The 12544-nt window shown below is 29.9% G+C and overlaps 1 protein-coding gene across 8 annotated transcripts in view; it reads right to left on the bottom strand.

Annotated features, from left to right (window-relative positions):
- The window catches only part of LOC122524179 (glutamate receptor ionotropic, kainate 2), a 249077-nt gene that overhangs the window by 112722 nt on the left and 123811 nt on the right, over positions 1 to 12544 (bottom strand). The gene's annotated exons all lie outside the window — the stretch shown is intronic.

Raw genomic sequence — 12544 nt, 5'->3', positions numbered from 1 at the left:
GGTTTTGGTTCTATCCATGTGAACATTTTCTATCTCTATCTCTCTCTTTCGGTCGAACGTACGCGCTTTTCCATGTTCACGTAAGTTTATACTAGTAGCCAACCAACGTTTGTCCAAAGGCGTTTCCGTTCGCGATCATCCTCGCGAGAAACAAACGATTATGAATATTTTGTTTGCTCGCTTCACGTTATGTGTATACATAAATAGGTAGATACATACATATATACATACATATATACATATATATATACATACATATATACATACACATATACATACATACTGTTGGAGTAAACAAACGTTTTACAGCACCCAAAGCTAGTTTATGCTAATGGACGATTACGAGCTAGAAATTAATGCTGTATGTTGTCTTTCATCCATATTATTAATTATAGGTTTTATAATGAATTTTACAAAAATATTTTATCTCTAAGCTTATTATCTCGATTGTTTTTGTCGATGAATTATAATTTTGAAATGTTAAATTAGATATTTTTTTTAACATGATAATATGTTATAGAAAATATTTCGATCGGATGAAAGTAATTTTAGCGAAAAATGTTGTGAATGATAGTATCTATTATTATTATTGAATACCTATTTCTGTCGAATTATTTTTCAATATATATATATATATGTTGAAAACATTTTCTTTTGCAAATAGGATGAAATAGTAGGGAAAGGAAATCTATTTTGATGTTGGTAGAAAAGAAAGCGACATCGACAAGTCGTTTCCATTGCTGCTTATAAATCTCACTGGTTCCTCTCTTAGCATCGAAATCAATCGACACTAGGAACCTTCTCTTCAACAACACTAGCTAGCATCAGTAGTAGTAGTAGCAGTAGTATTATAGTAGTAGTTGGATGACACGTACAAACGCCTTTTGTCACGAAATGAGCTTTCGATCGTTTCGAGATTTCGAGACGAGAACTTCCTATCCTATTCTTTTTTTTCTCCTCCCTCTTTTTCCTCCTTTCTTTCTTTCTTTCTCTAACCGTGACGTCGTTTTTCGCAATTTCCTTTTTTCGGGTTAAACACATTCACATGTTATACAAACTACTCGCAAATCACTGTAGTGTGAAAGTTCTTTTTTTGTTTAAATGTACATTTCGCGTATTTGAAAAATAAATTTCATTTTATAATTAAATACGACATTATCGAATGACAATTATTTTCATGGTCTTTGAATGATAATAAATTTACCAATGACAGCAACTTTTATGTACACTTATATGCTTACAAATTACATCGATTATGTTTCCAAGAGAAAGTTACAAAAAAGATTAAGTATGATCGTCAATCTTAAAGAAATAACAAGAGCGAGAGAGAGAGAAAGAGAGAAAGAGAGGAAGGTAACAAAGTTTATGTTCAAGAAATTTTAGGTGTATGTATACATAATGTGAAAGTTGTTATAGAAACTCTAGAAATTACTTCGAACAAACGCATTATATGTATGAGACAAAAGAATATCTTTGATCGATTCGATTCGGGCTGTATTAATTATGTTTCATAAAATGAATTGAATGATCTGGTAGAGGAAATGCGTCGTTAGGAAGTTACCAAAGGGTATATTTTTACATGTACCACTTGATTTAGTGTAGATCCTTCAAAGATAGAAATCATGCGATACCTTTGTTCACGATAGGGCGAAGTTTAATAGTCGTTCGTGAGTCAATCGAAATCAATTGCGTTTCCGTTTGATTTATTGATCGATCTATCTATAGATCGATCAAAGGTTGAGCAGGATAGAAACACTGAGAAAGAGAATGTGAATCGATTTATCGATTGATTCGTCCAGTCACGCGAAATCGGACGTCCGGTTGACCAGAACGTTCTACGTGCGAGAACTTTTCTCTTTGCTATTTCTCTCTTGAGAGAGAGAGAGAGAGAGAGAGAGAGAGAGAGAGAGAGAGAGAGAAAGTCCCTTCTTCTTCGTGTTTTAAAACGAGAACTTGCCCTTTACATTCGAAATAAGCTCGGACTTCCGTTACTCTTCGAACTATTACGATAAAAGTTACGTTCCTGCGGTGGACGTGAAGCTAATTCGAAATTATACCAAAGTGATCCATCGAAGTTGAATTTTCTTTGAAATTTATCTTTCCGATATGTGTACGTGAATTCTATGTAAGAATGATTTTATCTTTTATAAATCGATTATCCAATGGAACGTTTTATGAACAATGTATTGTATTATTATTTATGGTGAATAGTTATCGATTTTAAGATATTTTCATTGTAATTTTTATACGATTTGATAGTAAAAAAAGGCAATTGAAATATGACATATTAAATATTTACGTTTGTTATTATCCCAAAATTATTTTATATCATAGTTTTAATTTGTTATAAAAAATTTGTCTCGAAACGATATAAATATTTTTATTAAAAATATTATATTATTAGAAACTAATTCAATAATTGTGATTTTATTTTCAATAATTTCCTGTCATAATTTAAACCCATAATAAAAATTTTCGAATACATATATACATGGCATTCAAGTTTACTACGAAACGATAAATAAATGATAAATATTACAATAATAAATTCAAGTGCCACAAATTACGAAGTATAGGAGAATCGTAATCTTTTTTTGTTGAACTTCCGGTCGATCAGGTCTCGATCGAGGTTCGATTATTTACTCGTACGTTAACCAGTCGATATATATTGTTGGATATGGATAATAGCCTGGCTACGCTCTAATCGTTTATCATCTCTCGCGGGAAATTATGACGATGGAAACGAATTTGGGTCGGATGAATATATTTCATGCGGAATAGAGCACGATGCCGAGCTCAACGTGAGAAAAGTCAATGAACGATGTTCGAAAGCGATCGATTCAATGCTAACTCACGTTATAGTGAGCATTAAATTATGCTTTACTATAAGCTCAGGGTAATCTGTCGTTAAGCCACTCGGCTGACTCGCTGAGATATCCAACAATGATTATTGCACCTCAGATTAATCGGAATTATTTGAAATAAGTATTTACAAACTGCATATCTGCATTTATGGATCAAAAAATATTATATATATATATATATTTATAATAAAACGAAATGATCGAAAAGGAAATTGGTCTATCGTTTAATATACCTAACAAAAATAAATACAATCATACGTTTTTGTTTTTAAATTTATAACATTTTTCTATTTCATAAAAAGTTCTTTATTATTACAATATTTAATTATATTTTTAAATATCGGTATTTTCTTATCGTTAAAATTATTATTTTTAATTATTTATACATTGAACGACACGATTTAATTAATTATATATATATATATTCTATTAATACGATCATACATATATCAACGTATATAAACGTAAATATTTTCGAAGCATACATACGCACATGCACACAATTATATTTCTTACTTTAACAATACGATCTTGTTTTTTCATTTTTGCAAGATCCGACGAGACAAAAAAAACAACAACAACAAACACAATAGATATCATTGTTGGTTATTTAAAAATATACAAGAAATTGTCCTTGAAGGTCAAGAGAAAAAGAGGCATAATAAAAAGAGATATATACCATTCGAAATATAAATAAATAGAGTGTTATTAATTTCACTATTCGACGGTCGAGATGACGTAAACAATTTAATGTTCGTTTTTTTGCAAGGTTATGAGATTCGTTTCCTCAGTATTACCAAGTTTCTCGTCGCGTAAACATTACGTGAACGTCGGTAAATTTTATATTTCATTTTCTTTCTCTCTGTCTCTCTTCCTCTCTCATACTCTCCCTCTCTCCCTCTCTCTCTCTCTCTCTCTTTCTCATTCTCCCATATTAGCTTTCTCTTTTCCTCTTATAATCTTATCCTTTCACTCTCTTTCTATACCTTATCTATTTTATTTATTATTAAATATTTTATTTATCACAAAATAATTTGCTTATTAAGTTTCTTTAATAGTTTTAAACGATTATTTATTACAATAACGTAATTTTTTTTTTAAACATTATTGCAATCGTGCGCGAAAAAATGAAACGTGTGATAATTAGTGAACAGTGAATAATGATAGTGTATTAAAATCAGTGCATAACGAAAGGATGGTCTATGCATGGATTAGCAGGAATTGCAATCTACGTTGATGTTTCTACCTACCTCAATTTCAACCAACGTCGGAATCTACCTACCTCAATTTCAACCAATGTTGGAGTCCACCTACCTAGATGTCGACCTACATCACAAACGAGTATTTTAGAACCTACCTACTATCACTTAGTAAGTAGACAAATTTTTAATCTTTCCGTATAATTTTGTTACGTGTATTATCGAAACGAACTAAAGTAGAAATAATTTATATAGATTTATTAACATTAATCCATTGTTTACGTAGTTTTGACGTTTATTTTTATTAATTGAAATGACATGAAGATCGTATTGTTTTATCAATTGAAACTGTTTAATTACCGTTTTGAAATATCATTTATAAAAATTATTTAGTAAAGCGTCTCTCGGAGCTAAATATTAATATTTATTATTTAAAACGTAATATAACACAAACAAAAATTGTTGAGTTCCTTTCGAAAAAAGTCGAATAGAATATAGTATATCTCTAATATAAGACTCTTTTAATCCGTCGTAGTAAAAAAGTAATGAACGAAGGGACGCAGCGATTTTTAATTTGCAATAACCTTTGAAGATTGTCATCGTTCGAGTGAAGGCTCGTTAATCGTGCGGAACTTACCAACAAAGTCGACTCTCAGTAGCACGTAAAAGGTACTTTGAAGATAGAAACGCTATGAGATGTGCTACTGATGTTGTTGCTGTTGCTGTTACTGTTTAAAGTGGTAGTAGTACTATTACCAGTGGCACACACCAGAGTTTCTAAAGTTCATCGACTGCTATCGACGATTTCGTAGTGTCAGAGCCAACCGACCTACATACTCGTTACCTCGCGTTCTAATTAAGCGCGAGTCTATAGATACGAGCTAAGCAAAGTGGGTTAGTAGCTGCATGGACCAACGCTTGTACGGTGGGTTAATATTCACCCTACCCTTATTCACATCCCCGGATTCCACCCACACTTTCGTTCATCGAACACGGTCTATACTTTTCTCTACGTAAATATCACCAACTAAAGTATACGCAAATTCGACACCTTCTCTCATTTATTTCTTCTTCTTCTTCTAATTTTTCTATAACGTCACAAACGTTAATTTCTTTTTCATCTAAATTTATTATAAATACTTTGGAAAAAAGTTTATTATTTATTTATAATTGATTATGAAAAATGTTTAACGATTGTACGACGGTTTTATATCAATCCTACACTTACCATTCCCCTCTTCAATCCCACTCACAGATCTTTGTTCATCGAGCACGGTATATACTTTTCCTGCATAAATATCATCAACGAAAGTATACGCAGCTTTGACACCTTCTCTCATTTATTTCTTCTTTTAATTTTTCTATAACCCCTGTAAACGTTAATTTTCTGTTGATCAAAATTGATTAAAAATTTTTAAAAAGTTTTTTCTATTTTACAAAAATGTTTATTACTCAACAAATAATATGCAGTTCGCAATATTAGATTTTTTGTTTCACATATATCGAAAGCTGCGAATGAATCAGACATTTCTTGTAAAATAACTCGTTAATTTCATCTAATCATAATTGTGAATATCTCGTGAAAGATACGCAATGTGTTCGCGAAATATTTCATTAAGGCAGTTAATCAGAACGACGAGATTTCCTCTCTTTTTTTTTTAATTTTATCTGCTCATCATGCTCGTAGCTTTCACTTAAAGCTGTACATTAGCTCGTTTTGTTTGATCTTAACGATGCATAAAACGTAAGTTTAGTTTAGCAGAAGGAAAACTAACGTCGAAGGATTGTTTAATAATTGATACTTCAGCGAAGAGAAAATTTATGGTGATAGTATAGCAAATAGCTTATTTATACACTCCTTCTTGCCATGTGAGCGTATTTGTATATGCATGTTTATGCGTGTACATGCGTGCGTGCATGTGTTTACGTGTTTGTGTTTATAGGGTATAGCACGTTAGAAATTAGCCCTCTCTGTAAACTAAATTCTGATAATCTCAACGGTCTTGTCGTCGTCTTAGGAACGGCTTAGATAGTATTCAGAATTCTTGACTTAAAGTAGATCTCTCAGTTAGCTTCGAATACAATTTCTAAAGATCAATGATACTCTTTATCTCTCTTTCCCCTTCCTCTCTCTCTCTTCTCTGTCTAATTAATAAACAGAGACTAAATGAAAATAAAGTGAAATATAACAGTACTTTAAAACAAACTTTTCAAAGATTTATTTTAATTAATTACTCACTCGCTTTTACTTATTGTTCATTTGGTGTTAACGGAAGCTCATTCAACTTGCAAGAAACGTTTAATCCTCTTTAGAGAATAATCTTTGCTTCAGTATTATATTAATCGTTTCTCTTATTAGTTAAGTTATAGTACGCGTCTCTCGGTGGAAAATAATTTGACGATTTTCGAATGTATTTTCTTTATTTATTTTCTATTATTTTTCTTCTTCTTTTTTTCTTAGCACTTATTTAACAGAAATAAAATCATGTAAAAATTAAAGTTTAGCTTGCGATTAAATCGAACGATTGCAAACTCGTGTTCCTCCTCGTCGTCGTTCAAATCAACGAACTGCTGCTGTCCCTCGAAATGCCGTCAATCAAAGTCCAATACTTTTGTTCCCCCTCAGACATCAAGAATATATCTAGCACTCGCTTCGATCTATCCTACTTGTCCCTTCCTATTCTCTAATTGTCTCTCAATATTTGATTTATAATCCAATCGATCGACGTATATAGGTAATAATAATAGTAATAACAATATTAATAATATAATTATTATAATAATAATATTAATCATTATTCATATATGTATGAACTTTTTATCATAAAACGATCACGTGGATCGACTTTCGTTATCTCATTTTTTGTTCATCGTTTTTTTAATTAAATCTCATATATTTTTATAACGAGAAAATAATCACTTTTATATGACGAGGGTTCTTCCTTTTTTTCATTTTTTCCTCTCTTTCTCTCTTTATGGGTAGAATTATCGAAATAACACGACCTATCGACAGTATCGTAAGGATATCATCGTTTTATTTTTTTCTTTTTCATTTTATTATATATTGATTGATTGAATTTACTCGTGTAATTAGATAAAAGATCTTGTGATTATTAAAAATCATTTGAAATATCTGTCTAACGATATTTTTGTAATAACTAAGGAAAAAAAAGTTGATAAATTTAAAATGAATTCCATAAATTTCATCGAAATACATTAGAAATCTTTCACGAATTTTGTTTAATTTTTAATAATACTTCGAATAGTATTTTATATAAGATTTAGTTTTTCGTGATTCGTGTAAAATGCTGTGTTATAATGGAAGACAGATAATCGGTATTTTCTAGCAAGCAACAGCAAGCAAGCAAGCCAGCTAAATATTTTACCCGCGGAAGAAATAGTCGTAAAACGAATTATCTTGCACGTTGGAATGCTTCAACCGTCCTTTTTCTTTCCCTTCCATCGTTCGTTCGTCCGTCCTTTCTTTCTTCGTCTTGGAATTCCTAGATACGTTTCCGTTCTTAGGGTCACGTTGATCTCTCCGTGAAAGCATGCTTCGTATTATTGGAATCGTTCAATGTCTCCCCGGTACGTTAGGATTCGAATAAGATATGACTGAATGTATGAATGCTTGTATTCGTATAATAAAGTATGTGTGTAAATTAAAATGATGCATTCGTACATATAGGTTCGTAACAACAATTTATGAGAATTCAATTATAAACAAATTTCATTTCATTTTTTTTTTGTTTTTTTTACTTGAGTCGTATCGTTATATTTTCAATTTCTTAATATCTTCTATTATTTTCAGCGATACGTCATTAACTACACTTTTGACCGAAAATGATTTATCTAGTTTACATTGGTTTTGTTTTTAAAATTACTATTTTAATTTTATTAAATATTACTTCATTAAAAAAACGTGTGAAAGCGTTAACAAAAAGTATACTGATTTTTTCCCATTAAAAATTTGTTTGACGAGCAATAATACAAATGAAGATAAATGTTGGTTAATGATTTTTAACTGAACATAGGCAATATTTCTTTAAGTATCAATCTCAATTAATCATGTAGAGAAAGAGAATCAAATGGAGAGATTAATTTTATTTACAAACGAAGACGCAACTAATTAGTTTCCCTTTGATCTATCGTAGATGTAGAGTGTCTGAAATGTATGCTATCCCATGAATCCAATTTCGAACATTCAATCGTTCTATGCACCCGGTTCTACGCTTAATACAGTACATCGATAATCAGAAGATTCGATAATTGGATAATTCGAATTGGAAAATATCTTGAAAATCGATTCTATGAGATTATTATCAAATAATAAGAATTAAAGTTACATACGAATTCGATTAATTTCTCCTATATCTTTCAAAAAATTCAACAAACATTTCAAATCAATCAATTAAATTTTGTTATGTAATAGCGAAGAAATGATAGAATATTTTTTGAATTTAATTTTCTTTTATTTAAATTTAAAATAAATACGCTTTATTGTAATAGAGAGAATATCTTTTTGTTGAAAAATTAAATTGTTTCGTTATAATTTAAAATGAATTCATTTTATCGTAATAAAATATTTTTGTGATTTAATTATTTTCTTAATAGGTAAAATGAAATTTTTTTTTTGTAATAATTTATTTCATATAAAATTTAACGATTGTGCATAAGCAAAGGGATTATAACACGAATGCGAAAATATTAATGCGTAAGGAAAATTTTAATTTCGGAAATAGTATTTGTCAAAGGAATCACGAACAGGCTACTTATATAAATTAAACCGTCCAGCTGTTTCCATTCGTGATAAATGCGACTTCCTAACACTCTTTTACATCATCATAGCGAACGATACGATGTTAGAAAAGAAAAAAAGAGAGGAGAGGGAGGTACCGAGCAGAAACGTGAAACGTCGATATTTAATTTAAACTTTCGCTTGGGTTAAAGCGTTCACGTGACTCCTTTGTGAAGAAAAAAGCGAAGGGAGCAAATAAAATTTAAAAAATTAAGAAAAGAAAACAAGAGAAGAAAAATTAAAAATACAAATTAAAAAACAACGAATAAGAAATTTTCGTCCGGAAAAGAATTTTCCAAATGATTAGAGAAATATTTTTTTTTTATAACAGATCGGATACTAATATAATAAATAAATAAAAAAAATAAAAAGAAGAAGAAGAAGAAAAAGAAGAAGTTGGTAAAGAAGAAAAAAATATAAAATTGTAAAAGAAACTGCTTGATCAAAGTCCAGTGAAGGATTTCCAATTTATATTCATGTACGTGGTGTTATCACGAGGAAACCTTTCTATGTCCAGGGAATAAAAATAGCAGAAATAGGGATGAGTTTTCGTTCTAGGAAGAAGCGAGAAAGTACTGGAGGAAAGAGGAAATGGAAACCGAGTTTGCCATTTCTTTAGATAGCTAACACCGTCTCGTTGGTCGAAGCTTCGATTCCATGTATTTACCGGTTTCGTCCTTTTCCTTCGACATTTCTTTCCAACTGTATTGCAAGAAAATCTACGAGCCCTTTGCACTATCCAAAGGTGTCTCAAGGACCATACAATTTCGACGACGTTGCAGGAAATCAACAGTCAGAACAACAGGCCCTTTTGACTGGGCATGGCAATCGATGAATTACATTTCACATTTATAGATGAGTTTTTTTATTTTATTTTTCTTTTTTTTCAGTTGATTAAAGTTTTTCGATATTGATAAATTATATAGAACAATATTCTATCGTTATTTGTTATAAATTAAACAAATTTTAATAGAAAGGATATACCAATACTCAAAGTGGTAACAAATTTTTATCATACACCACAAATTTTATAATCTTATGATTTTTATTAAAAATAATATTACCATGTCTGTGATTACATTTTTTAAGGCTAATAATTAATTGTAGAAAATTTTCAATCATATTTATATTGTATTTTAAAACAACGACATCGAGAAATATAATAAAACCAAATAGTTAATTAATTGAATTTCGAATAATTGACAATTGGTAAATTTTTTCATAGTTTGCTTGACCCAATTGAATGATCTGAAATTGAGTGAGAAAAATTTGTAAATAAGCAAAAATATCAATTTCTTTCTAGGGATCGATAAAATAAACGATAAAAATAGTAAAAATGTGTGTAACATCTCGTTAGAGGAACGGTATCGTTGATTCTACGTCGAACGGAAGCCAGTACAGTGCCAGAATGTTGGTACGATCGAAAGAACACGGTTGGTGCACTCGAGAAAACGAAGAAAATCGTAGAGAAACTTTATCCGGCATTTTGGCCGCGTTCGTTCTGATATATTGATCCCCGTAAAAGCCTCGAGTAATTTTCCTGCTGAAATTACGCTCGTAAATCTATCGTATCGTATCGACGACCGGTAAAAATTCGTATGTCTGACCGTAGTATTAACGACGACATACCATACATACCTATACTCATATATTTATGTATTTATATACATCGTTAGGTAGTAGTAAATGTGCAGGATGATGATAACTTTAATGTTTTTATAAGTAAAAATAAGCTATTGGCGTTTAAAAAAATTATTCTACAATAATTCTTCGTTTAAAAATATATTTTTTTTTTATATTAGAATAAATTAGATATTTAAATATTTATTTTGTTGTAGAAGATATACGAAAAATTTGAGAAATTAATATATTTATTAAAAGTGTAATATCTTTTTTTTTATATATCAAATTAAATTTCATAGAGAAATAAATGTATATTTTATATTGGAAATATTTTTGTTTCATATTAAATTAATATGTGATTTATATATCAGGAATAATATCAATTTTTTATTCCACTCAAACAGATAAAAAAATGCTATAATATTAATATATTTACTTATTATCAGAGGAATAATTTTTTTGTATAAATAACTTTATAATAATTTACAGTTTAAACATTATATAGTCATTAAATTAATTAATTAATTATTTATTTAATTATTTTTAGAAAGTATGTGATGAGAATTAGGAAAAGAATAGTTATATTATAATAAATGTAATATACTGTGAATAAATTTGATTATTACAATTGCTTTTTTTATATTCTACAAAACTTGACGTTCGATTTTTATGATAAACATAAGGATATATAAAAAGCTATTTAAAAATTTTCTATTTGTTCTCTAGACACATTACTATTTTTTTTTCTTCAACTACTTGACATACTTCTCGCGTAAGATATTAATTTTTCCTTTGTTGTTCGGTCAAAAATTCGAAGCATTTCGGGATAGAAAAAGTTCTTCAATTTGAAATACCACTCGAATACTTTTGTGGTTCATTGTACATATGAGAGTTAGGATGAATATATTTTAGAAATTCTTTCTCAAGTACACTTCTTCCTCGAGTCTGTTAATTTTTCCAACGTCTTGACGATCTCATAGCCGCGGATTTCATATTAAATTGTAAAGAAGGAAGAAAAGAAAAGAAAAGAAAAGAAAAGAAAAGAAAAGAAAAGAAAAAAAAGAAGGAGAAAACTTTTTAAGAGTTGCTGATTTGTGATAGAAATAGAAAGAATTGAACCTATCGTTACATATTTACGTTTAAATATTCGATCCAATCGAATGGTAAAAAAAGTATAATATGAAAACCGACGTAAAAGATCATCATATCGTATAAACTTTCAGCATTATTTTCAAACTTTTATTTATTCTTCTGTATCTCCATTCGTTCGTTCAATCGATGATCGTATTTACATAAATCAATACACAATAGTAATACCCGAATTTAGGCTAAACAAATCGGCAATATTTTATGATTAAATATTGGTTAATTAATTAGTTACGTATAATCATTATACGCATCGACAATAATTATTTATTATTATTTAATTAAATTTAATACACCATGCTCACACCGTTTGTGGGATATTAAGTTAATCATTCATCTGTTTTAATAATTAAAATTAGGCATAAGAACGGGAAAATAAAACAATTCTTAACTATTTCTAAATAAAATAAAAGATCTTCAAATAAAAAAGAAGATATACGCAATAACGTCGTAGTAGATAATTTTTCGCAATCGCATTGACCTGGAAAAGAACAAACACGGTACAAAATTGTATTGACCTAACTAAAAAAAAAAAAAAACAAGGAAAAGAGTAAAAAAGTAAATACGACTGAAAACTTATAATCCCACAGAAGAAATAAAAAAAGAAAAAACAGGGAAGAACTCGAAGAAAGAAAAAGTTAGAAAGTGAACAAGGATTGACGACTTTGTGGTTAAGTTAGAAGGTAAAAGAAGAGGGGGGGGGTAGCGTATATGCAAAGCAGAGACGTTTCGCGTAAAAGGGGTGTGAGGATTGGATGGGAAAGATGGAAATGGTGAGAGGGAGGAAGGGAGGGAGAGGTTGTGGGTTGTGTGGAGAAGTGAAGCGTGGAGAGAAGAAGAGTAAGGAGAGGGGAGGGTGGTAGGAGGATGGTTGAGGGTTGAAGCTTAATGAAAAATCGATGCTCCGTTCTCTC

Source organism: Polistes fuscatus, unplaced genomic scaffold (genome assembly GCF_010416935.1).
Source record: "Polistes fuscatus isolate 324 unplaced genomic scaffold, CU_Pfus_HIC Scaffold7, whole genome shotgun sequence".
In the NCBI taxonomy this organism is placed as follows: domain Eukaryota; kingdom Metazoa; phylum Arthropoda; class Insecta; order Hymenoptera; family Vespidae; genus Polistes; species Polistes fuscatus.
Note: the sequence above shows the minus strand (reverse complement) of the source record. Positions and strands in the feature narration are given on the sequence as shown.